This window comes from Papilio machaon, chromosome 2 (genome assembly GCF_912999745.1).
Source record: "Papilio machaon chromosome 2, ilPapMach1.1, whole genome shotgun sequence".
NCBI lineage: Eukaryota > Metazoa > Arthropoda > Insecta > Lepidoptera > Papilionidae > Papilio > Papilio machaon.
This window is the reverse complement of record NC_059987.1, coordinates 8,434,346-8,457,977: the sequence shown is the minus strand read 5'-3', so window position 1 is coordinate 8,457,977 and position 23,632 is coordinate 8,434,346. Positions and strand designations below refer to the sequence as shown.

At 31.5% G+C, this 23,632-nt stretch overlaps 2 non-coding genes across 2 annotated transcripts; both read right to left on the bottom strand.

The window, feature by feature from the left end:
- Positions 1-403: 403 nt before the first annotated feature.
- Positions 404-476, bottom strand: Trnav-aac. Its single transcript has one exon. It is a non-coding gene; the product is annotated as a tRNA-Val (tRNA).
- A 14,517-nt stretch (positions 477-14,993) lies between these two features.
- Positions 14,994-15,066, bottom strand: Trnav-aac. Its single transcript has one exon. It is a non-coding gene; the product is annotated as a tRNA-Val (tRNA).
- Between the last annotated feature and the right edge of the window lie 8,566 nt (positions 15,067-23,632).

Here is a 23,632-nt window from a genome sequence, read left to right as displayed (position 1 = left end):
CCCTTAATAAAGATAAACAAGTTGTAATAAATCATCCGTAGAGGCGATAAATTAAAGAAAATTGCCGAGCTCCGGTCGTAGCCACGGCGTAGAGCTTGCGTAGAGGCTTAATTCGAAACGGGTACCACAAATTTCGTTGTAATAAAGATTTTTGGGCATCTTTGTTAGTGTTAATGGGTTTATTAAACTTGAAACGTAATTTGAAATACTAAATCAAATTAACTTTTTTGAGCCCGCGTCTATTTCTATGAAATAAACAGATTTTGTAAATTGGGAAGGGATTAAGATTTTTTACTTTTTATATTAAAAATCATGGTTATTTCTAAGACCTTCTGTTACTAAATCTAAAACATTGATATTTTAAGTAAGTTAATGAAAGAAGAATAAACTTATAACAAAATTATGTTTCCGCCCGGGATCGAACCGGGGGCCTTCTGCGTGTTAGGCAGATGTGATAACCGCTACACCACGGAAACTTGACAATTATATATAAAATATTTACAAATATATTATTCATTGTAGCGTTAAAGAAATCATCAAGTCCCTTCTTTCTTTTCTTGTAAAATTTACGTAAATACTACGTAGTATGTGTTTTCCAATTTGTAAAATAAATATACAAATTTGCGAAGTCTATTTTAATAAAAACTTTAAATTTAAACTCAATGTAAAAAGGATGTTTTATGCATTAGCCACTGACTTTCTGCAGCAGGACTCCGCGTAAAAAAGTGCCAGTGATTACATTAACATAAGATTTTCAATAGTCTGTTAAACATTACAGTATAGCTGTTGCCCGCGTCTTCCTCTTAGTATATGAGTAGTTTGTAATGAAGAGTTTTTGTGCAATTCTACTGAAGAAAAATATCATCCATACAAACTTTATCCAAAGAAAAGTAGAAAATTTCAGACATATGGGATAAAATGAAAAAAAAAATGTCTTCATACTATTTGTGTAATATTCAATAGTGTTAGTTGATTCACATTAATAATTTGAATTAAACACTATAGTATTTATAGGAAAATAAAAAAATATACTGATGTTATTCGAAATGTACAAAAAAAAATGACGTTCGAATTGTTAACAATATAATGCGAGGAATAATTCTGTCACGACTGTTTTAGTGGCATATCTAGCCGGAGGGTAAATTTCAAATAAGCATGGATTTGTATCCGGTTGTTGCCTTTTTAATTTATGACAATTTAACATACAAAGAAGATATAGATAATAGTACATTTTTTGAGATTTTTTTTTCATATAAATAAATTTAGAAATTCCTTACCAAACAATGTATAATTTTAAATTGTATTTCTAATGAAGCAAACATATTAAAATTTACCAAACTAACAGAGAGCGTGTGCTCTTAATTGAGTTGTTTCATACATCAAAGATCCATCAGTCGGTGACATCAAAGCTTGCCTTAATTAACTGCTTTACGTAGAAATTGACAACTAACGTAGATTACTTTTCCCGTGATTACGTTACGTCAAAATGAACATACCAAAGTGACAGTTATGAAAGTAAACTTATAAATATAGAAAACTAAGATAAATTAAAATTAAATTAAACAACCATGATTAACTTAGTTTTATCTAAGTTTTTGGCTGTTAAAAGTTGTCGAAAATATATGTTTTCTTACCCGTGTGTTTCCAGAGCCATTTATTCATCTCATTATCTTAAAGAAATCAATCAATTAATGCAGTTAAAATGTTTTTATTTCAAATTTAAAACATATAAGTATATGTACATCAAAGTATTTTTAAGGTATGTATGGAAAACAACGTGACATGAAGTAATTTCCGGTTTTTAGTTTCAAAGAGTTCCGTCGCACAAGCGCCTTCCTTCCGGTACTTTGAACTCATATGAATTACCGGTTCTGTTTGTTGTCGTATCGTATGTAAATTCAACTCTTTGAGTTTGTATAATAAGTTACAACTTTATGCCTGTAACATATACCAAATCAAAATATTTTTGCTTTATTTGTAACAAGGGGAAAAGTAATACGCATACGTATATATGGTACATGTTATAATACATATTATATGTTTCTGAATTATGATTTTTTTTTTAATTTAGCAAACGGTATTTTATACGTAACCATGGGTCTCCATAAAAAAACACCTTTCCATTTTGTGATCACTGTTATTCTATTTGAAAAAAAAACACAGAAAATACAATAATTTTCTAAACAGTTTCAATTTAAACGTATGTGAAGAGAATTCAGAAAGTATATACAAAACCATTTCAATAAAAACAACCAAAACACGTCTTTGTATTTAAAATTAATAGTTTGTAAAGCGAAGTTGTATTTTATTGGTTCATTTAATTGTTCAGATATTTTTATAGCGACATATTCTGTACAACAAATTGGTAAACCAAACAAAGAGCTTTGCGTATTGTAATCGGCTCATGACAGGATTTAACCTAAGCTTATGAGGTATACGTTCACATAGAATACAAAAGAGATATTAAACGATTTCATCGACTTAGTTTTACGTGAATAGTATTAAATTTAATCTATGCACGTATTCACGTATAGACACAATATTAATAAAAATATAGTCTATATTTTTGAAGCAAAGTAACAGATTTAAAATAAAGGTAGAGTCCTCCAATAGGAACATAAACAGTTCGAGATAATTAACTTATTTATTCGTTAGTTTCTGATACCAAATTCTCCGTATAAAAATCTTTAATCACAATATCTCCGTTCAAAACATATTGTTATCTTTGTTTTGTCAAAGATAACAATATGTTTTGAACGGAGATATTGGCCTTAGAAACCCACGGTAAGAGACTTAAATCTTGGTAGAGATTTTTTTGTTAAATATCTAAATGTTTAAAAATAGAAATTGTCAATATAATCGAACTTAATAACCCACATCACGTGCATAACAAAGTTTACTATTGAAGTGAACCTATATTGTTATGGCAACATTCTGAAACAAAACAGAAGCGGCCCCTATGTCAACCTGTCTGGTACAGCAATAGATAAACACTGGATTGAAGCCGGTAATGAGAAAATTAATGACCTCATCACGTACTCATGAAACCGCCAATATCTGCCGTTACATTATTTACTACATCATCTACTTGAATAGATAACTTTAATTATCGGTAAAACAGCGAGGAAACCAACATTTCTAGGAAGAAATATTTCATGTTATTATTATTGAACCTATCTATGTAGAAATGAATTGTACTAAGACCAGTTTCGTAAAGTCTACGTTCTTCCTCTCCATTTTTATGTCAAACAATCTTGGGTTGGTGCTTTAATTAATTGAACTTCCAGAAGGAGACATGTTAGTAGACTTTTACAGTTCACCGTTAAGTTGTAGCAATCCTAATAGTCTTAAAATGGAAATTATTATAAACTAGCTGTCGACCGCGATTCCATTCGCGCGGAATTAAAAAAAAACTCAATTTGTAGCCTATGTGTTCGTCTAGGATAAGTTCTACATCTATAACAAATTTCACGAAGATTCACGAAGCATTCTGTAGTCTGTCTGTCATACCTTCTAACAAACATTCATCCATCCATCCAAAATTCGCATTCAGGATATTAGTAAGATGAATTCAGATAGTGTTTACCCTATTTCGTCACCAAAACTTTATCCCACAATATAATTTCATAAAAATTGTTTTCAAGACTAACTCACATAATTGAATATCTTCACGAAACGTCTTCATAAAATATATTTTACATAAGTTTGTTCTTTGAATTTTATTATACTTGCGACATTGTTGAAGGTACAATAAAATTCGGACGTGCTCTCCTTAGACTTAATTTTAGTAGACTTCTTTAAATGTACTTCTTGTAAAGAGAAAGCAAAAAAGTGAAGTGGGTTCGTAAGGATGTTTTATGTCTCAAGTACGTTGATCGATTATTGGAAAAAAGGTTTAGTTCAATATTGTTTATTTCAATGAAATAACAAAAATAGTATTTACAGAAATGTTGTTCACTTGTTCTAATATGATCTTGTTCTTGTTCGTAATATGATAAACAAAAAAGAGCGCACAAAAATGCCTCAAATTAAAAAAAAAACTACCATTTAAATTGTTCTATAAGAAATTGAGTCTTAAATATTGTAAAATAATATCTTACTAATATTATAAATACGAATGTTTAGATGGATGGATGGATGTTTGTTTGAAGGTACATATATCCGAAACGGCTCAACAGATCGTAAAAAAATTTGGCACAGATGTAGACATAGTCGGAAAGAACATATTTATTTTTTAAATTCGCGCGGACGGAGTCGCGGGCGGCAGCTAGTTACTTCATAAAAGTCAGTAATTTGTAGAATAACGAATTTATAATATATGAGTACAAACATTACTGGTTAATTAAAACAAAATGAAATAGTAATTACAATCGGAATTAGTAATATGAATCGTTTAAACCCATTTATTTGCAATCAACGCTAGCAAAAAATTGAATAAAAGCTGCAAAGCATCTACAATCAAAAGGTCCCCTACAATCAAGTGCCAAAGGAACATTCGTGGAATCCAATAAGAGTCTCCTGCCGCACAGCCAAGGTACATAGGAATGCTGGGAACGTCGATAATTGCACCTGAGCACTTTCAACTGTTACGTTATCTAATCTCACCTATCAGGATATCCAGGGAGAATAAAAATCCCTACAATAATATCCAATTACAATAAATTAAATTATCCAAACAAAAATTTCACAAGACTTTCTTTAAAGTTACTACGATAGTATAATATACTTTTTTATATCCATAAGGTGGCAAACGAGCAACCGGTCATTTTAATAAGTCGAAATAGCGAAACGACCGCTGCCCCTAGACATCAGCAATTGCAGATGCGTGGCCTTTCTTTAATCGACGGAGGAGAAGGCGCATAGGAAGGGGAAGGGAGCCTATTTCTTCTCAGTCATGTCACTTTTTAAAATCGTAGTACTTCAGCCTAGAAATGATAAGTACAAATAATAACAATTTCATCTGTGCCATTTGTAAATTTCTGAAAATTCAAATTGTAATATTAAAAGTTCAATAATTGGTAGTTGAAAGCGATTTCACAAAAACCGCAATATGTTTGCTGTTGATGAAATTTACAATGAAATTAGTTTGTATATTGCTTGTGGCAAATAAAGTTTCAGATATATTACGCCAGAGGGCAAGTTTGTGCCGGGTATGCGTCATATTATCAGAAACAACTGAGTTGGATGTTGTATGGTGGCAACTTGCTTATCTTAAGTCCTGTGGTAATATTATATTTATACAATACATACAATACATAACATATAAATTTACAGAATAGAATAATACAATATTACTGAGACATGTAAGTTAAGTTTGGATTAATCAGATGAGATTCTTGTTGTAATCAAGTACTTATAGTTATCTATAAAAAATCTCTATAAAATATCGTTGTAGCCTATATTATTATTAATTCTTATAATAAAATCTATCAAACGTATGCACGGCGTCTGGTTCAAGTTTTGGTTCATTGATTATATTCACATAAGTATTCGTCGCATCAAATCATCGTTTAAGTCTTCATCACTTCGACCTTATTTTTTTACTACTCTATTTATGATATAAAATTTTCAATGTACTATTGAATTCATTTAAAATTTAAAAATATTATAAATTAGATACCGCCCGCGACTCCGTCTGCACGGAATTAAAAAGAAACTCGTGTTCTTACAGACTATTTTCTACATTTGTGCCAAATTTCATTAAAATCCGTTGGGCGGTTACGGAGATACCTTCAAACAAACATCCATCCATCCATCCTTCTGAACTTTCGCATTTATAATATTAGTGAGACTAGAAAAATGAATAGCTAATGATAACATATGTACATATTTCATTTATTTCGAACTCATTTAGTGATCGTCATTTGGGTTGCTGTATATTGACATTGATAAAATATAATTCTTGTGTTGTGCTACCTCGGTATTAATAACTTGCACAACAATACTTCGTCTTCAACTCTCACTACTAAAGCGACGAGGCGCAATCTGCATAATAAGGCAGCTCGCTGCATAAATGTAGTTTTGTTTTCTAATATAAGTCCCACAGTTTTCTAATAAATTCTGCCAACCTTACTGATTGTTAAATCAGCTTCAATTTATGACGAAGAGAGTTTAGCTTTAGTTTCGTAAAGAAAATTACATTATATTTAGAAAACCTTACATTATTATTTAACTGTATATGAACAAATATTATCCAGTGCCCCAGTTTAAGTGAGGAAAGATTCTAAATTCCCTTAGGAGCAATAACAATCATCGTAATGTTTCCCAAACGCCAAATTACTAAAGCATGGATCAGCAATGAAATACTACTCAGGGTAACGGCTTATATTAAACACTGCTTTATTTTATTTTTATTTTATAAGAGAAGGGGGCAAAAGAGCAGCGGGAACACCTAGGTGTTCATCGACGCCCATGGACATCTGCAATACCAGAGGAATCGCAAATGCGTTGCCGGCCTTTGAGATGGTGATACGCTTTATTTTAAAGGAAATAATAAATACTGAAAACTATTCTTTACCTTTTAGTAATATTATACGTTGGTCAGCTGGTTTTTAAACGGTTTTATTCAGTCCTTTTTGCTTTTACTTTATAGATTTGTTCAGAAATGTACATTGGTTAGTATAGATCTCAATGTAATGCGTTTGAAACAGTAATGAATGACCATTAAACTAACGGACCGATTTGCTCGGAACACTGCAGCAGTGCGCCGGAAAATCCTGCGTATTCGTACTTAAATGGCTTCCAAGTGCACTTTATGTAGTTACCTTTATTTTACGAAACACCAACTACACCAGATTTAGATATTTTAAAGACTGTATTGAAATGAATAGCGAAGTATTTTATTAGCTTTATCTGATATATATTTGATTATGTATAAATCCCTAATAAACATATATAGAAGGAAATTATATTTGAAGCAGTGACCACGAACTAACCAAAGCTAATTAATTTTGTTGACGTGAGCAAATAACCCTGTGACATTGTTAATTAAAATACAGAAGCGTTGCAAAATCGATAATAAATCATAATTTGTGTGTCTGCATGAAAATGCAACATGATCTTGTAATAACCAGTTATCACTACACGTTATTTTATGTTGTCCTGGTACTTCATTAATGATACCAGCCAATTTAATTGTAAATTTCTATAGTCGGAAAACAATTGTAAAACCATATTGTCATCTCTAACATTATCTTTGAAAAGAGAAGGATAACAAGACGGTAGTGGAAATTCAAGGATATCAGTAAATATTTAAAAAAAAAAATATTCACTGAAAATATCAATAATAGATGTTGCAGAAGCAGTCGGAGCTTACACCTCGGTTTTAAATAACAGGAGACAATTCGCGCCACATTTTCCGGATGACTAGAGTGATAAGCAACAAATGGAAATGCTGCTGGGATTAAATGCAAATTTATTCAATTAATCCTGCCGCCAGTCTGTATCGGGTGTCACGGGGCACTGATTGAAGTAAGCTTGCTCAACCATGCAAACGTGATTTAACGTACATACCTTATAATTCTATTTATTTTGTACCTATAAACATCTCAACAATAATAAAACTTAATTACATTTTATGGTATTCTTTAAAAAAAAAAACGATTGTTGACCAAATTTTTTGACCTTGAATGTATAATCTGCAATTTTCCTTATAAAAAATTTGAGTTTTCAAGGTGAGTAAACGTAATGTTTTAAATAATTTTATATAATTATAGAAATCAGTATATTCTGGTACCTTCATGGAAAAAGTTATCGAAATATTCCCTTTCGTTTATGTTTCAGAAAAGAATACTGACTTAATTCACAAGTGCTAGGCTAGTCTTGCCTGGGAAGGCATTCAATTTCGTCGTGCAAACATAATGTAAGAGAAAACGTCTTGCAGCAAATGTCGGAGGTAAACACGAGACTGGTGTGAGCACCGTTTCAAAATTTTAATAAAATGTTTTTAAAATGCAGTTTTCCTCGAGTAAATACAAGTTGGACTAAATTAAGTAACTTTAGAAAAATTTTCACAATTTTATTACGATGCTAGACTCAAAGTAAAATGAAATATACGATTTAATTTGAAGGCTAATACAATTTTAATAAATCAATCGCATAAAAAAGTGACAAGAAAAAAAATACTATGAAAACAGACGGCAAGGCAATATCGGACACTATTATATATTTCTATGGATGTAGAATATTGTACTGGTAAAGCTGAAATTACAACGGCATTTATTTGATTAGTAGATTGTTCGTAGCCTTAGCGAATGTAATCGGCTTAAGAAGGATTTTAGACCGCAAGGTTTGGTGTCCGGGGTTGAGTGGTGTTAAACAGTTTAACAAAGATTTTCGCCTTCGGATTTACTCGATACTCTAATTAGTTTCATTACTAACACTTGATAAGGAATTTACTGTTCTAATAAATGGACTAATCTTTACATTTCCAATGCTGGTTTTATAATTATTTTTCGATATATTTCTTACTAGCTTTTACCCGCGACTCCGTCCGCGTGGAATAAAAAATAGAAAACGGGGTAAAAATTACCCTATGTCCGTTTCCTGGTTCTAAGCTTCAGTCAAATCGATTCAGCCGTTCTTGAGTTATAAATAGTGTAACTAACACGACTTTCTTTTATATATATGTATATAGATTTTATTTTTATCAGTTTGACTTCAGTTAATCAGATTCAAAAATCAACTCAGCCGGTTGGTTTTGCTTATAAGATTTTTTTTCTTTTAGTTAAGTTAATTTTACTTATTAACCTAAATTGTAATTTACTATTTCCAATTATGTCAAATACAAGTTATTTATTGAAAAAATGCTTGTCTATTATATATGAATATGAATTTTAATTGAATAACATTTACAGTTGATTCCACGCAGGCAGCTCTTAGGCATCGCTGGATAATTTGGTTATCTCTCGTCCTGTCTGTTTAGGTATCAATTAGGCTTTAATTAAGATCCTAACAAGCGGAACGCTACTTCCCATCTGTTTTGCACGAGACCAGCGCAACATCCTGTCAATGTTGAAACTTTAGCAAATTTGATCCAACCCGTACGTGCATATGAGTTATATTTGTTTGCAACAGAAATAAACAAGTTCTAACAACTGTTAAGTGAATGGAGACTGAAGACATAAGTATGGTCCTCACCTTTATTACTCTATATTTGCACCTTCAATAGAAATACTTAAGAACCACAAACAGAAACCCATACATGAAATATAATTTTTTTGTGCTTACGGATTTACATCATACAACAATTTCACACTCTTAAGGTGGGTATAGACTTGAGCATTTACTTATAACAAAACAACAAGCCGCTCTATGATATGTTCTAGTGTATCATACATTCACGAACCAGACGTGCTTTGGAAACTATGCTTTTACATTACATAGAAATGTTTGAGAAAATACTCTAGTGTATATTCACCTTTACATTCTAATATAAGAAATAGGTATGTTATTCTTTATAAAGGTTTTTGAAAATTATCTCATAATTTCCTCTGAATACAATTTGCATACGAAAATACGAACACGACGCGAATTTGACTTCCTAATAACGACTGTTCTGAAATTCCTGGCAACGAAAAGTCTTTTTACATTAAAGGTTATATAAGAGGAGCAAAATATGTGTGTTTATTTAATTTTTTCATAATAGCAAATCAATTGTAATTGTATTAATAATTATCCGAGTGAATGTGTGAGTGTGTGTGTTTATATAGGTTTGTATGTATGTCAATTAAATTTTGACCGCCTTGGGCCTAATCGGTATGAGGTTTAGAGACACCAGGGCGGAGAGCAGAGCAAATCATTATCGCAAATAAAGTTAAGCTCTAAACGATTGACATAAGGCTTTAATTTATTTTCACTTCTTTTTTACGTTTGCGCTTGAACATACATGCATAGTGAAATTAAACCTTGTTTCAATGTTATAAAGCTCAATTTTATTTGCGATGAAAATTACTCTGATCTAACTCCAGCCTGTGTGAACAGACCCTAACAGTTTTTGACAAGTGAGTTGTCATTCGACTTTACGTGGGTATCATAAAGTTACAATCATCAATTTTGTTTTTATTAACAAAAAAATTAGTTTGTGCATTTGAGCTGTTATAAATTAGTCGTGTTTTAGTTTAACTACGAATGAAGTACAAAATACATGTACGATGTACAACTGAAAATTGAATTATGTTTCCTTGCGATTAATTAAAAAAGAGGAATATTTATGAATACTGAATTAATTGAAGTACGCTTTAAAACAACCGACACTAACGAGGTAACTACTGGTAATTGCATGTCGCGAAAAAGTTCCTTGTTATAAAATAAAATAGACACAAAATTGTTCGATGAATATTCTCTATTATATAAACATAGATGAGTAGAGATAGTAGAGAAGGATTTCTTAAATAACGAAAAAGGACAGTTTTATAAAACAAGAACCGTTTTCGCTGACATATACTAATTGCTTGAAGTATTCAATCTCAGCCGGCTGCATTTCTGCAAACTACGATCCGTGTAATGCGAACGTCAACTGCTTAGTTCTACCAACAACATTTGAAGTCGTCGGTATTGACTGCTAAAAACAATTATTATACGTCAGCTTTTATTAGATTTAATATAACTTAATAAAATTTCAATATACCATATCTTTGTAATGGCAGCCATATATGAGTATAAATTATAATTCTAAAACATAGTTATTGAAGCGTATCAATGTGACGTCAATTTAGCTCGGCTTAAATATTGTATCAGTTATAATTGTAGAGTAGCGACGAAGTGCCACATCAAAGAAACATTGTAACTTGATATTTAATTAATATTAAACAACTTTGTTGTAGCACATATGTATTATATTTCAATACGGATTTAAATTAGGTAATAGGATAGTCTTTTACATATTCTAATGATATAAACGCAAAATTATTAACACATTAATGACAAGATATTTCCACAATTTTTTAATACCAAATAATCCAAGTTTATTTAACTATAAATAAAATGATAACATTGTTTTGTAAAGGCTTGAAAAGGTAAAAAGATGTTTCAAATATATTTCATTTAAGCGCTATTCTAGTAATCCCAATCCTACAACCATTAAATTGCGTTTGAACGGTCGAATAGCTCAACGTAAATTACAGCTTTGAGACAGCGAACAAGCTCTGATAGCCTGATTCATTGAATATATTTGCCTTTAATATAGATGTCAATTCTATAACTACCAATAAACATTTATCTCCAGATCAACTTTACAACGAAAATGTTTCAAAGGTACGAATAAGTTTTTAATAGTGCGCCTTTCTATAGTCAAATATTTTATAGAGCGGACATTACATCAGCCTACAAGCAATCTAATAATTATAGTTAGTAGTTAGAAGCTAATGTCACTTCTCGTAAAGTACATTTTACCATTCCTCTCTTTATATTTATTTCTATAAAGAGATTTTAAAATAATTTAATTATAAATGTTCCATTGGGCTATGCTTCGTATATGGCAAAGCTAACAAACGTGCTCTAATGAAGGTAGTCTGGAGTAAACTCGTTACGAAGAGGCTACAAACAAGATTTCATCAATTCACACTTCCTAAGCGACAGATCTCGTTTGCTTTGTCTTATCCTTATACAAATGAAGATGTTAATTAGTTCTCTATAATATTTTTTACTTTCTATAAACTTTCTAAATAAAAAAGGGGATATTTAGGTATATTATTAATATTACCATGTCACGTAAAATTCACATAAAAACGTCATTTTCTGTTAATAAACATGCAGCTAGAAAACATTCTTTCTTTACTCTTATTAAAAACTGCTCTTTTAAAAATCTGTTACTGTAAAAAAATATCCCATTTTAAATAACTTTGTACTTAAACTTACATTGTTCAAATGCAGAACTATCTATTAATGAACTAATTAATTACAGTTCTTATGTACTAAGGTTATATTTTATATATTTATATAGCAGGAACAATATTTCATACCACGTTACGTGCAATGGCAGAACATTTCGGCCAACCGGTGCGCACTAATGAAGGCAGGCGTGAAAATTTGTTACCGGAGGACACTAACAAGTCTCCGTATTCAGGGAGTGAGTTATTATTCGTTATTCCGACGGCCGTTGTCAGTCAATACCTTTAACGCTTTTCATAACTGTAGCTTTTAATGGCGTTTGTATACAAGTCAATTGCTTAGAGTTGGTATACAATTTAAATGCGAGTTATTTGTTTAGCGAGCATAATTACAGCCATGCTTCCAGTGGAAATGAAATTAAAAAATTTAATTTACTGAAAGGAAAATGATGGGTATTCAGTTTTACGAGCACAAATATTTTAAACAATTACACAGGGTGTTTCATAAAAAAGAGGTACACAGCAATATGAGAAATGTAGTCTTAGTATTGAATTTTTAGTAAATAATTATTTTCATTCTTATTTTGCCTTATGTTTAAGTTAATTCAGATTTTAAGTTGATTTATTTATCTCTTTTACCCTTAGTTATAAGCTTAAGTATCGTCTCTAACTTTTCCAATTTAATTTAAATGGAAACTCCTACAGGGTTGAATTTCTAAAGTAATTTTAATACGCCAAAATAATTTTAGGTCCAATTCTATTTAAGTTAGGTTCTCTAGCCATTCTTATGTAAATCATTCCTTTATACTTTATTGGAACGACAAACATTTTGAATGGTGTCATTTACACTAAAGTTTCAATACAGGATACTTGATAGCAGCTGGAAAGTATTCAAATTCACACAAAGTGCCGTATAAAATATAAATTTGGATGCTGTTCTGCTTGTCTAGGCCGGAAAGATGTGCCATAATTCACAATAATTGTTTCCTTTATTTAGTTGCAGTCTGTAAAGTGTATTTTAGATTTATTTATATATCAACTGATTAACTATTTACGTATTTTCACTGCTATAGCCTAATTCAGAATTTAATTGGACGCTTAGTTATTTGCCACCTTATAATATACTAGCTGTCGACCGCGACACCGTCCGCGTGTGATTAAAAAAAAATTAATAAGTAACCTATGTGCTCTTCCAGACTATGTTCTAATCTATACCAAATTTCATCAAGATCCGTTCAGCTCTTCCGGAGATATCTTCAAACAAACATCTACCCATCCATATAAATTTTGCATTTATAATATTAGTATATATGTATATAATATTATATATAACCTACAATAATCTATATGTAAACACCGCTTTTGTTTTCAGCACTTCCGGTAGTAGCGAACTTATTTTCAATTGCATTATGCCTGACGAAATTGAATACTTTCCCGTGGCTTGAACAAATCGCTTTGTGTTTGCAAATGGAGTTATTGTTTTGAGTGTTTGTGAAAAATAATAGTTCCAAATTTAAAAGTGATGCCTATAGCCATTATTATCTAGCTTTTAGCTTGAGTGTGTTGTTTATTAACAAGGGCTACTGTAAATATAAATATTTAATCGACTAAATCAAATTTCCTAACTGCATCATAGATTGTTTGGCGTGCTTTGTATCGTCTGAAATGTCAATCAGAAACTTAGTTTGCATACATTAGAACTGCGCGGACTGAGAACACGTTTGACCAAAGTACAAAGCACGCTTTAAAGCAAATTTGCATATCCTGCATAATGAAACTAAGGTGAAATTCGAGCAACACAATAGCCAGTCACCTATGTGTAAAATAATACAATGAGATGCTTATTAATAGACACGATAGATTTATTTGCTTAATTTTTAGTCATCATCATCGTAATCAGCCTGGGTTCGTCCACTGCTGAACATAGGCCTCCCCCACTTATTGCCACAATACCCGGTCCTCTTGCCGCCCTTATCCAGTGCACTCCTGCAACCTTAATTTTTAGTGTTAAAAAAATATTTTTTTCTACTAATTGTCATAATAATTTAAAACAAGATATAATTTGGCCATCCACGTTTTATTAACTTAATGTTAGTGTTACTTCATAGCGTACAATTTAACTGGTCATTACAGATAACCATGTCAAGCAATATGATGCAATATATGTTTAAATAATGGCATATAATTTGGATCGCTGCCAGCCAACCTATATTTATGGTATAATGAGTGTGGTCATAACAATAACAATTATGGTGTATTCATAGTTTATGTTAATCCGATTACGATCAAAGGATATTTGAGGTAAATCAAAATATAGAGTGACATAGAGTACAGTCATAAATGTCAGGATTTTAAAGTAACGTGGTAAAATTATAATTTAGAAGCGAATTATTAATTTTATTTTTTTTATCAAGTAAAATATATATTATTCCAAATAAGCTTATAAGCTTAAATATATATTTTTTTATAAAATAGTGTTGTGCACAACATCGGCAATTACCACAAACCGTAAAGCTTTCAACGCTGTGCAACGCTTTACAAATGTGCGGTCGCACGAACGGAATTCAATATAAATTTACAACATTCATTTTGTATGGTTCTATATTCTCTCTTGTGAAAGGAACTTACATTACTTATATACGTACAACACTAGCTAACATAAACTTTCTAATATTATTCTTGCTAATTTTTATCGTTCCAATTGAATAACGAAGTTACTAACTACTACGACAAAACTTAAATGATAAAAAATTCGTTTGTAGACTTTAAATATTTTTTTTTTCGTCATACACAAAATAGTATTATTTTACTTGTATAAAAATTTTCTTAGTAATATCTTAGCTTTTATATTGTAGAGAGACTTTTAAATTGAATGCACTACCATGTTCAAAACGGCTTTCACGTACTATAACAAGTTTACCTTGAACATTGTTCTGCCATTTCCCTAAGACGTAACTTTATTGGACTTTTGTACCAGAAGTAAATGTTTATTGTATGTTTTGTCTGTAAGTCAGTTTCCACTGTCTAGACACATTCCTCTCATTTTATTAAAAAAACACTAAACTTTTTGTTTGCATATAACTTTAAAATAGAATATGATTGCTTAAAAATAAATAGGGTATCAAAAAAGTCAACAGCAAGCTGTATTTTGAATGGAAAAAATTATGTTTCCGCCCGGGATCGAACCGGGGGCCTTCTGCGTGTTAGGCAGATGTGATAACCGCTACACCACGGAAACTTGAATGTCGACAAGCATAATTGAAATCATTAGGTTTTCATTTTGAAAGTTTTTTTTACATACAAAATTGATGATAATTTTCTAGCTATGTTTTTTATATTGAATAAGCTAGCGCTCGACCACGATCCCACCTGATGAAGTAATGATGTGGTCTAAAGATGGTACGCCCTAGCTTTGTAAATGCCTATTCATTCTACTCTTGAAGGTCTTCTTCTTCTCCACATCTTACTTGGACGGAAAAACTGACGCCGGCAACTTGTACCAATCCTTTGCAGTACGCACAAGGAACGATGAACATTAAAATAAAATTTTGTTCAATACATTCAAATTATGCCCTGTATCTAAATAACGGATATATAGGTACTTAGTAGAATATAGACAGTCCATATGTTCAAATGTAAATTAATTGAATTAATCAGTGCGTTTGAGCGAGCGCGGTGTCTCAAAGTGGTAATTTAAATTAAGTCATTTGACCGTTCAAAATACGGTTTAGTTATCACGGGATGGAATTGCTAGTATACGAGTGGACTTGAATGTACAGTATTCCATTAAAATGTATGCTTTGAGGCTATTTCTTTGATGTAACAAGCGTATACCACTCCAGTATGGACCCCTAACCATGGCCTTTAAGTAAGCTAAGAACTATTCTACTGTTAAGTTACGTTTCTTTATATTTCTAAACATTGATTCTAGGATAAAATAATAGACATAACAGAGATTTACGAAGAGGAGAAGAGAAAAATTGGTATGCTTACAAATTAGTTTAAAAAGCTTTTTTTCATTCCCTAGTTTATTGTAACCACTGATTTTTTAAATTACTGTCTAGACATATTCTTTGATACATATTTTTTTGATATGATAGATTTTCATAAAATGCAGCATAAAAGGGTTGAATGTTTTAAAAGCTTAATTCAATAAGTAATAAGCTAAAAGCTTTCATGCTATCAGCACAAAGATGCTTAATTTAATTAAAACTTTAACAGTGCTTTTCCTAGTTATTGAATTCTGATTTTGCAATGTCCTATTTGCTAGTCATTTTTGTAGATAGACGTATAGTTTTTGAATATAATTCGACTTAATTTGAAATTTTACTTTAGTTTGTTAGTGCACTAAAAAGCAATGAACAATATTATTTGAAAAAAAAAATATTATGTTCTTATACAGGTGTACTGATAGTGGAAACGCATGTAAATGGAAACTTTTGAATTCTACAAACAATAAAAAGAATAAACACTGTACCAGATTAAATTACTCAAAAACTTAATCTAGGGAACATGATAGCGACTGCAAATTAGTATTTTTAATTGCAGACGAACATTCCGAATACTTTTATTTAATTTCTTTCCCTCGAAATTATGATGAAAACAAATTGGGACCTAATTTATTTTCGGTACTTCGCATTCTTCTTTGTTACCATGACAACGCCTCCGCTATCTCACATTGAAATGAAAACTTATTCGTGTGTTTGGATTGTGGTCCAAGTTAAATATTTTAACAAATTTTAATTATAAAATTACTAATAGACATACATAAATTATTTTATTTACAATATTAATTAAAAACTATCATAATTACTCAATTATCTTACGTACATACCAAAATCTGAGTTAAAAAAATCACCATAGACCACTGAAAACATTCGTATAATGTCTCTTATAATTGATTTATATTATCTTAACACTTTAATGAAAGATAGTATTGTCTCTGTTTTTCTAAAAGAGACTGAAAGAGAAAGCAATAAGTTGTTTACAAGTATAATAACAGGGGAACTGTCTTGAATATGAAGACTTTTTAATAATATTAATTATTTAGATACTTGTTCGCCTGTGCCTTGCGTCGTTTGCAAGTTCGTAGTCGGTAAAATATCTGAGCAATGAATCTTTATTGCCGTGTTGTTTGACTCGCGCTATTTGTACCGCTTCAAACATTCTTTGACATCAGTCTTTTCGCGGAGAACCGTCTCAAGTCATCTTTTCTTTTAATTCTTTATTTTCTTATTATGTTTTATACGAAAATTGGTTTTACTATTATTTTTATTAGCTTTTTAGATACGTGTTATTTTTATAAATATTGAGATGAAAATTCGGGTATTGCTTTGTTTTTAAATCTTATAGAAACTTCAGGTGAAATTGGTTGCCATAGCCAATATTGCGTTTTTACTGATGATTAAGCATTTTTTTAATTTTCGGTCGTAGTTGTTGTTTAAGTAGGTAAGATAGTTATTGTTCTTTTTAACTTGAAGTCACCTTGAATCGTTATAAACAAATTAAAAAAATATTACATATTTAATTAATAATATAATTTTTAATGAATAAATGAATAAACTTTTTCTCTTTGTCGGCATGTTAGCGTTGTAATTACCTCTATATTACCTGGAATTCTAGAACAGTTGTAGCTATTCCGAAGTAAGATTCAAGTCATGTCAATAGTTTCATATGCAAATTGTATTCAGATTAAATTATGAGATAACAATTTGCGCTTATTCTTACGATTTAAAGATTTAAATGAAATATTACAATGTTGACTGATTTATTTAAATATTTAAAAAAAAAAAAAAAACATTATTATTTCAACTGGCAATTTGTCGCAATTTCGTGATAAAAAATTAAAATTATTTAAGTCGTTTTATTATCAGAAATGGTGCACAGTAACAATTAAGTCGCTACGAGGCAACTCGTAAGTCCGTACAAACTGCCCGCAAGCTATAAAGAGTAAAGTGTGAGCTTTGTATTCTTTTGTAATTGTTTTTCCCCGAGCGTTGTGTTCTACTAGATTAAATTCAACCGCTCATTTTTGTCCTTTAAACTTATCATCTTTACAACAACAACCAGGCATTACCAGAAAATTATCTAGGTTTTTGTTATAATTGTGCCATAGAACTCATTTTTTTATCAGTTTATAATATGCCTAGTCAGATTGTAAACTGACGAAGAGCACAAATGATCGGTGACATAAGATGCTATATTACTTAAAGTCAAGGCAATTGCTTGCTCACGCCCGTGTCATGTTTACCTCCGACATTTGCTGTGAGATGTTTTCTCTTACATTATGTTTGCACGACGAAATTGAATGCCTCCTCGAGCCTTAACCTTATGCCATAACTTTATGATTTTAAAGTAAAGTAACCTTTAACAAGTATATGATACTAACTGTTGGCCGCGACTACGTCCGCCCAGAATTAAAAAAAAAACTTAAGAAGTTTCCTATGTGTTCTTCCAGACTATGTTCTACATTTGTGCCAAATTTCATCAAAATCCGTTGAGCAGTTCCGGAGATACATTCAAACAAACATCCATTCATCCATCCATCTACACATTCGCATTTATAATATTAGTAAGATAGCAGTTTCCCAATTTTGATAGATATTATGTCACTATTGGTAATGCTAATTTTCGATTGTGGCTATTACAAACAATTCGTAGAGATTACGGATTTCGTTTCGGCATTATCTTGGGACATACTCTTTATTCAAAAGCACGTTGGTTACTGGTTCGCCTTTATAACAAGAAACATTCGCCTTTCAACTAGCAAAAATGAAAATATAGCAGCTACTTTTTATTTATATATTTCTTTTGAGTTTTTTTTGCTATTTGCCTATTAATTTTGTATAACGTTGTCTGTTTGTATACACAATGTCGATATAATTTAGAGAGGCGCGTCGCACTAACGATGGCACGGCAATATAAACTTGTTACCGTGAGAGGGCAAACAACGCCCTGTCGCCTCTAGACAATTCAATACATACGTAGATCATTCAATTTGGCAACGCGATAATCAAACAATATAGGTAAGGCGTGAATAGAAACATTTATAGTAATATTGTAAAAGTATTGTTAAAGTTAAATAAATGGTTTAAAACGTCACGTTAATTATTTAGTTTCTAAAAACTAATCTATATACATAAAAGAAAGTCGTGTTACACTATTTATAAATCAAGATCGCTCGAACTGATTTAGCTGAAAATTGATAGGGAGGTAGTTTAGAACTAGGAGACGGGCATAGGAACTTTTTTATCTTGTGTGCATTTTATTCCGCGCGGACGAAGTCGCGGGTAAAAGCTAGTTCATAATAAAACTTCGAAGTTAATGACTGATGTTTCTTCTATGAAACTTAGTTTTAATTGACACACTCCACACTTACTTAAAAAGTATTTGATTTCGCAAATTAAAGGTGTAAATTGTAAGAATTCGATAAAACGAATTCCACGAGTCTCAGATTGCTAGAATAATGCAGGTTATTGGAATTTCTATCTGCAACAAACGTTTTCGCATTTTGTATGAATTCATTGGAGAAAGTATACTTGAAATTTTTAGTAACCATTTTCGTATAATTCAAATATCATTAAAACGAAATAATCTTAAAAATAGAAAAACTTTATAATTGTATTGTAATAGTGACTATAACCAACAGCCATAAAGGCAGCAACTATAATATTAATTATAATTTCGTGGTTTCTTAAAAAAAAAATAGAAACTGCAACATATATTGAAAGCAATGTAAACCATTTCAACAATAATAACAGGTCCATTGTTGCCGATAATAATTAGTGACTAAACATATTTTAAATTTTATTTTGTAAAATTTCCGTGTAACGTTTTGTAACAGGGTCGTTTTCCACAACATTGCACTACTCACCGGCACCTGCAACGGTGTATTCAAATTGAAATGACCACTACTCAGCTCTCACTGAATGCTAATGCACACACACGAGCTTAAATGAAGAGATTTGAGGATTACTTCCACTACTATTGTTTGTATAACAAATATACATTTGTATATAATTGTGATTAAAGATTTCTTGACGCTCAGATGGATAAGAACTTTATTTCTCTAAGAATTTACAAACGGAACATTAATATTGGTAGTAGGTAGTAGATATTCAATATCTATAATATCTATTGCTATATATATTGACCGAAGAATTTAGCGATGAGCAAATTTAAACAGGAGTTTATTCCCCTCATTTTGAGGCAATAAATATTCTTTTTTTATAACAGCTAATGTAAAATATTTCTTAAATAGTCTATTTAAATGAAGGACCATTCACACATACTGGGTACAAAACTATAATGATTATAGTCATCGGTATTCAATCACAAAATATAAGACCAACGCTGTTACGAAGTTCATAGAACAACGAACAGTATTGATAACATGCAGTAGTATTTCACTTGATCTCGGTGTAGTTGCATGAAACGTTAATGAATGGCCATTAAACGCACAGTAACGAAGCTACGCAGTGCTGCAAATGCCCCGAAAATCCGACATATGCCTACTTTAATGGGATTCCAGTACACTTTATGTTCAATGCACTTAATATCAGTGAGCATAACTGGGACTAGAGAGATAGTACTATAGACCCTATGATTATTGACAATCATGATACTGCTATATGCAAAATATAAGCCTAAGGTAAATAAAGATATTTCATTTGAGGTTTCAGACATTAGACATCAGTCAGACAGCTATGTTTGATAACAATTCGTATCTTTGACAATTATGTTTGACAAGGCTTTGGTCAAAGATAAACATAAAAACAGTGTTTTATTAATATTTAAAAAGAAATATATAACGCTTTTACCTAACAAGGGATACAAGCTATGATTGCTCGTTACCTAGCGTAGGTTATTTTAATATTCATATATGTAACAAAATAGCTTTGATGTCCACATGGTAGGGCTAGGTCTAACGGGGTCTCACTGTGTAAACTTGTTAACCGGAGTAAGCAAACATGTCCCGGACGCTTACATAAGTATATACGGCCTGACAGAGTCTGTCATATCGCACGCATATTTCATATATTTATTTTCCTTAAGGATTAAGTTGTAGTTTTTATAACTAAGTTGTTCTTATAAAAATGAGTCGTATACATGTCTTTTCATTCTTTGATTGAAACGTTCAAATTATTTTACACAATTTTATAATGCATTTAAGCCAATTAATTATTATTTTTGTATGCAATACATTAAATATTTTAGAAACAATTTCTATAGATGATTTGGGTCTAAAATTAATTTGACAAAATACACTTGTTATTTATGAACGAGAACCACAAAATTGCATAAACATGTGTTCAAACCACACATGTAATAAATTCAATTCTTATAAATAATGCATGTGTTTTAATTTAATATTTCATGCCAGTAGTTATAAATTAATAAAATTGGCGATATTCATTTATTTTATTTATTAACTCTTATTGCTGTTATAAATATTTATTTCTTAGCTACGTAACGTTTATAATATTCGTTAATATTGTTTTAATATGCTTTGTTTTAGGTTGCATTCAGTATAATTTAGATAATTGTATATTTTTACTTTTTTTATATCATTAGGTGGCAAATGAGCAAGCGACCACCTGTTTCGCTGAAATAGCGATGCGTTGCCTACTTTTATTCATCGGAGGAGGGGACGCACAGAAAGATAATATTTTTCCCTTACTCTACGTCCCCAGGCTCCGACAAATCCCCATCCCATCTCCGGCTTTTCCTTTATAAGAAAGTGGTGGGAAGGAGAAGACGACTTAAATTGGGCCTCCAGCACCACACTCATCAGACGAAACGCGCAATTGCTTCCACTTTACGCCTATCTTCTATGTGGTCGTGGTATTTCACCGGGCTAGCCGGCCTAGTCGTGCAACAGAGGTTCTTGTTGTTGGCGTCTACCACTGTTAAATTTTACACTTTCAAGGAAATAACTGTTAAAGAAGGTTAGTTAAAATTTATTTAGGAATTCTCTCCATAGTACAGGGTGTTAGGAAGCCATGATTGGCGTTTGATCGCTCTTCCGTGCGTGAGTAATTTACCGTTTGGGAAACGGGGCGTTGGATGTTATTCCTTTGGTTCTGAATCGTTTACGCTTGCTTGTATAAACTAAGCCATCCTGTATTATTTATTTTAAATTCTGATTGAAATTGATTTTCATTATATCGAGAATTCAAATACACTTTGCTTTAAATAAATTTCCCTTTTAAAATTAAATCATCTCACCATCGTATTCTTCATATTTCCGTACTTTGTTATTTACAAACATGTATTTGTTTTTTTTTTTTCATAAAACTCTAATTTAAGTCTTACTAGCACGACATTACAAAATGAATTCGTGACGTTAAATCTTTGCGTATTATCAGATAATTGCTAAGTAAAAAATTTAGTAGAAAATTTCTTTATTTTAAAGTAAAAATATTGTGAACTATGTAGGAGAATGTAATCTTTCTAGCTTTTCTAAAATTATACGAATAAAACAATATGGATCTAAATAGGACGATTAAATACATATAAAATGAGGTAATACCTAGTGATGGCACATTTATATTAATTTTAGATCGTCATCCGCGGCGCTAAGACGTCGCCACTAAGACGGCAGCGCAATCTGCATAATATACCATCTCCTTGCTATATAAATGGAAATGCATGCTGTTATTACAGGTTTAACACGTTAACTGCGGATTGAGGCAGAACAGGCCCAAAGCGTGACTTCTCGCTGGTGCGGCAGTCAAAATCGAGTTGTTTCGCTCTGTGCGGGAGGCTACTAGATCAGTATTTCTATGAGTACGACAGAGTCAAATATATAGAAATGTTTCTCTTGCGATATCTAGCCCAATGGCGTAATTAGATAAAAATGAGGTCCTACAGGCCCCAAACGCACTGAAAAGAAATTAATTACGCCTAGTGCGGATTGAGGTCAAATCTATCTCAAAATTTGTAGGCCTCATGGCCGCACTGCACGAAGCGCGGGCGGCGCGGGCGCCGCGCATCCTAGCTTAGTGTTGTGAAAAATTTCGATAACGTTTCGAGTTTCGAGGACGTTTTGGCAGGATTTATTAAAGATTGAGCGTAGAACTTTATTTTAAAATCCTTAACGTTTTAAACCAATAATACCAAATAAGTCAGATGAAGTACTCATCTGACTTATTTGAAAATGTTTATTGGAGTTATGAGAAACTATATTGACCTCGGTAAAAATTTTACTTATACCATACAAAACCTAAATTACTGCAACTTTGAATTTTAAGGGGGTGGCCTATGTCTATGATGAACCAAAAGTGCATAAATCGGACACAGAATGTATTTACGAGCCAGAAACACAACACTAATAGCCAAGCTACTATTAACTAATTCTACTTAAATAGCACGATTAATACGTCTTATACTTAATATAATATTCGCACGCACGCACGCACGCACATTCACCACTAACAATACTCAATTATCATCATTATTTTGTTTTGCACATGGGTGTTGCCTTAAATTGTGTGCTCAGTTGTGGATTATTCTTCACTGTTATTTTAAGCAAGTCACAGTTCCATTCGAAGTTTAGTCCATAGTGGCAATTTTTACCATTGTGTGCTGATCATCGTTTTTGTACAGAGAACGTTGAATGTTTTTGCTGATTATTCGCTGAGACGAGAGCAAAAGCTTGCTCTCGTCACACCATGACTAAAATCCAATATTTCAATAACAAAAATCCCCTTTGCAATTTTGCCCTTTTTTAAGTGTGGATTGTTTTGCTAATGCTGCAGCATGGGTCTTGATGTACCTATTACTCATATATTTTAATGTTATAT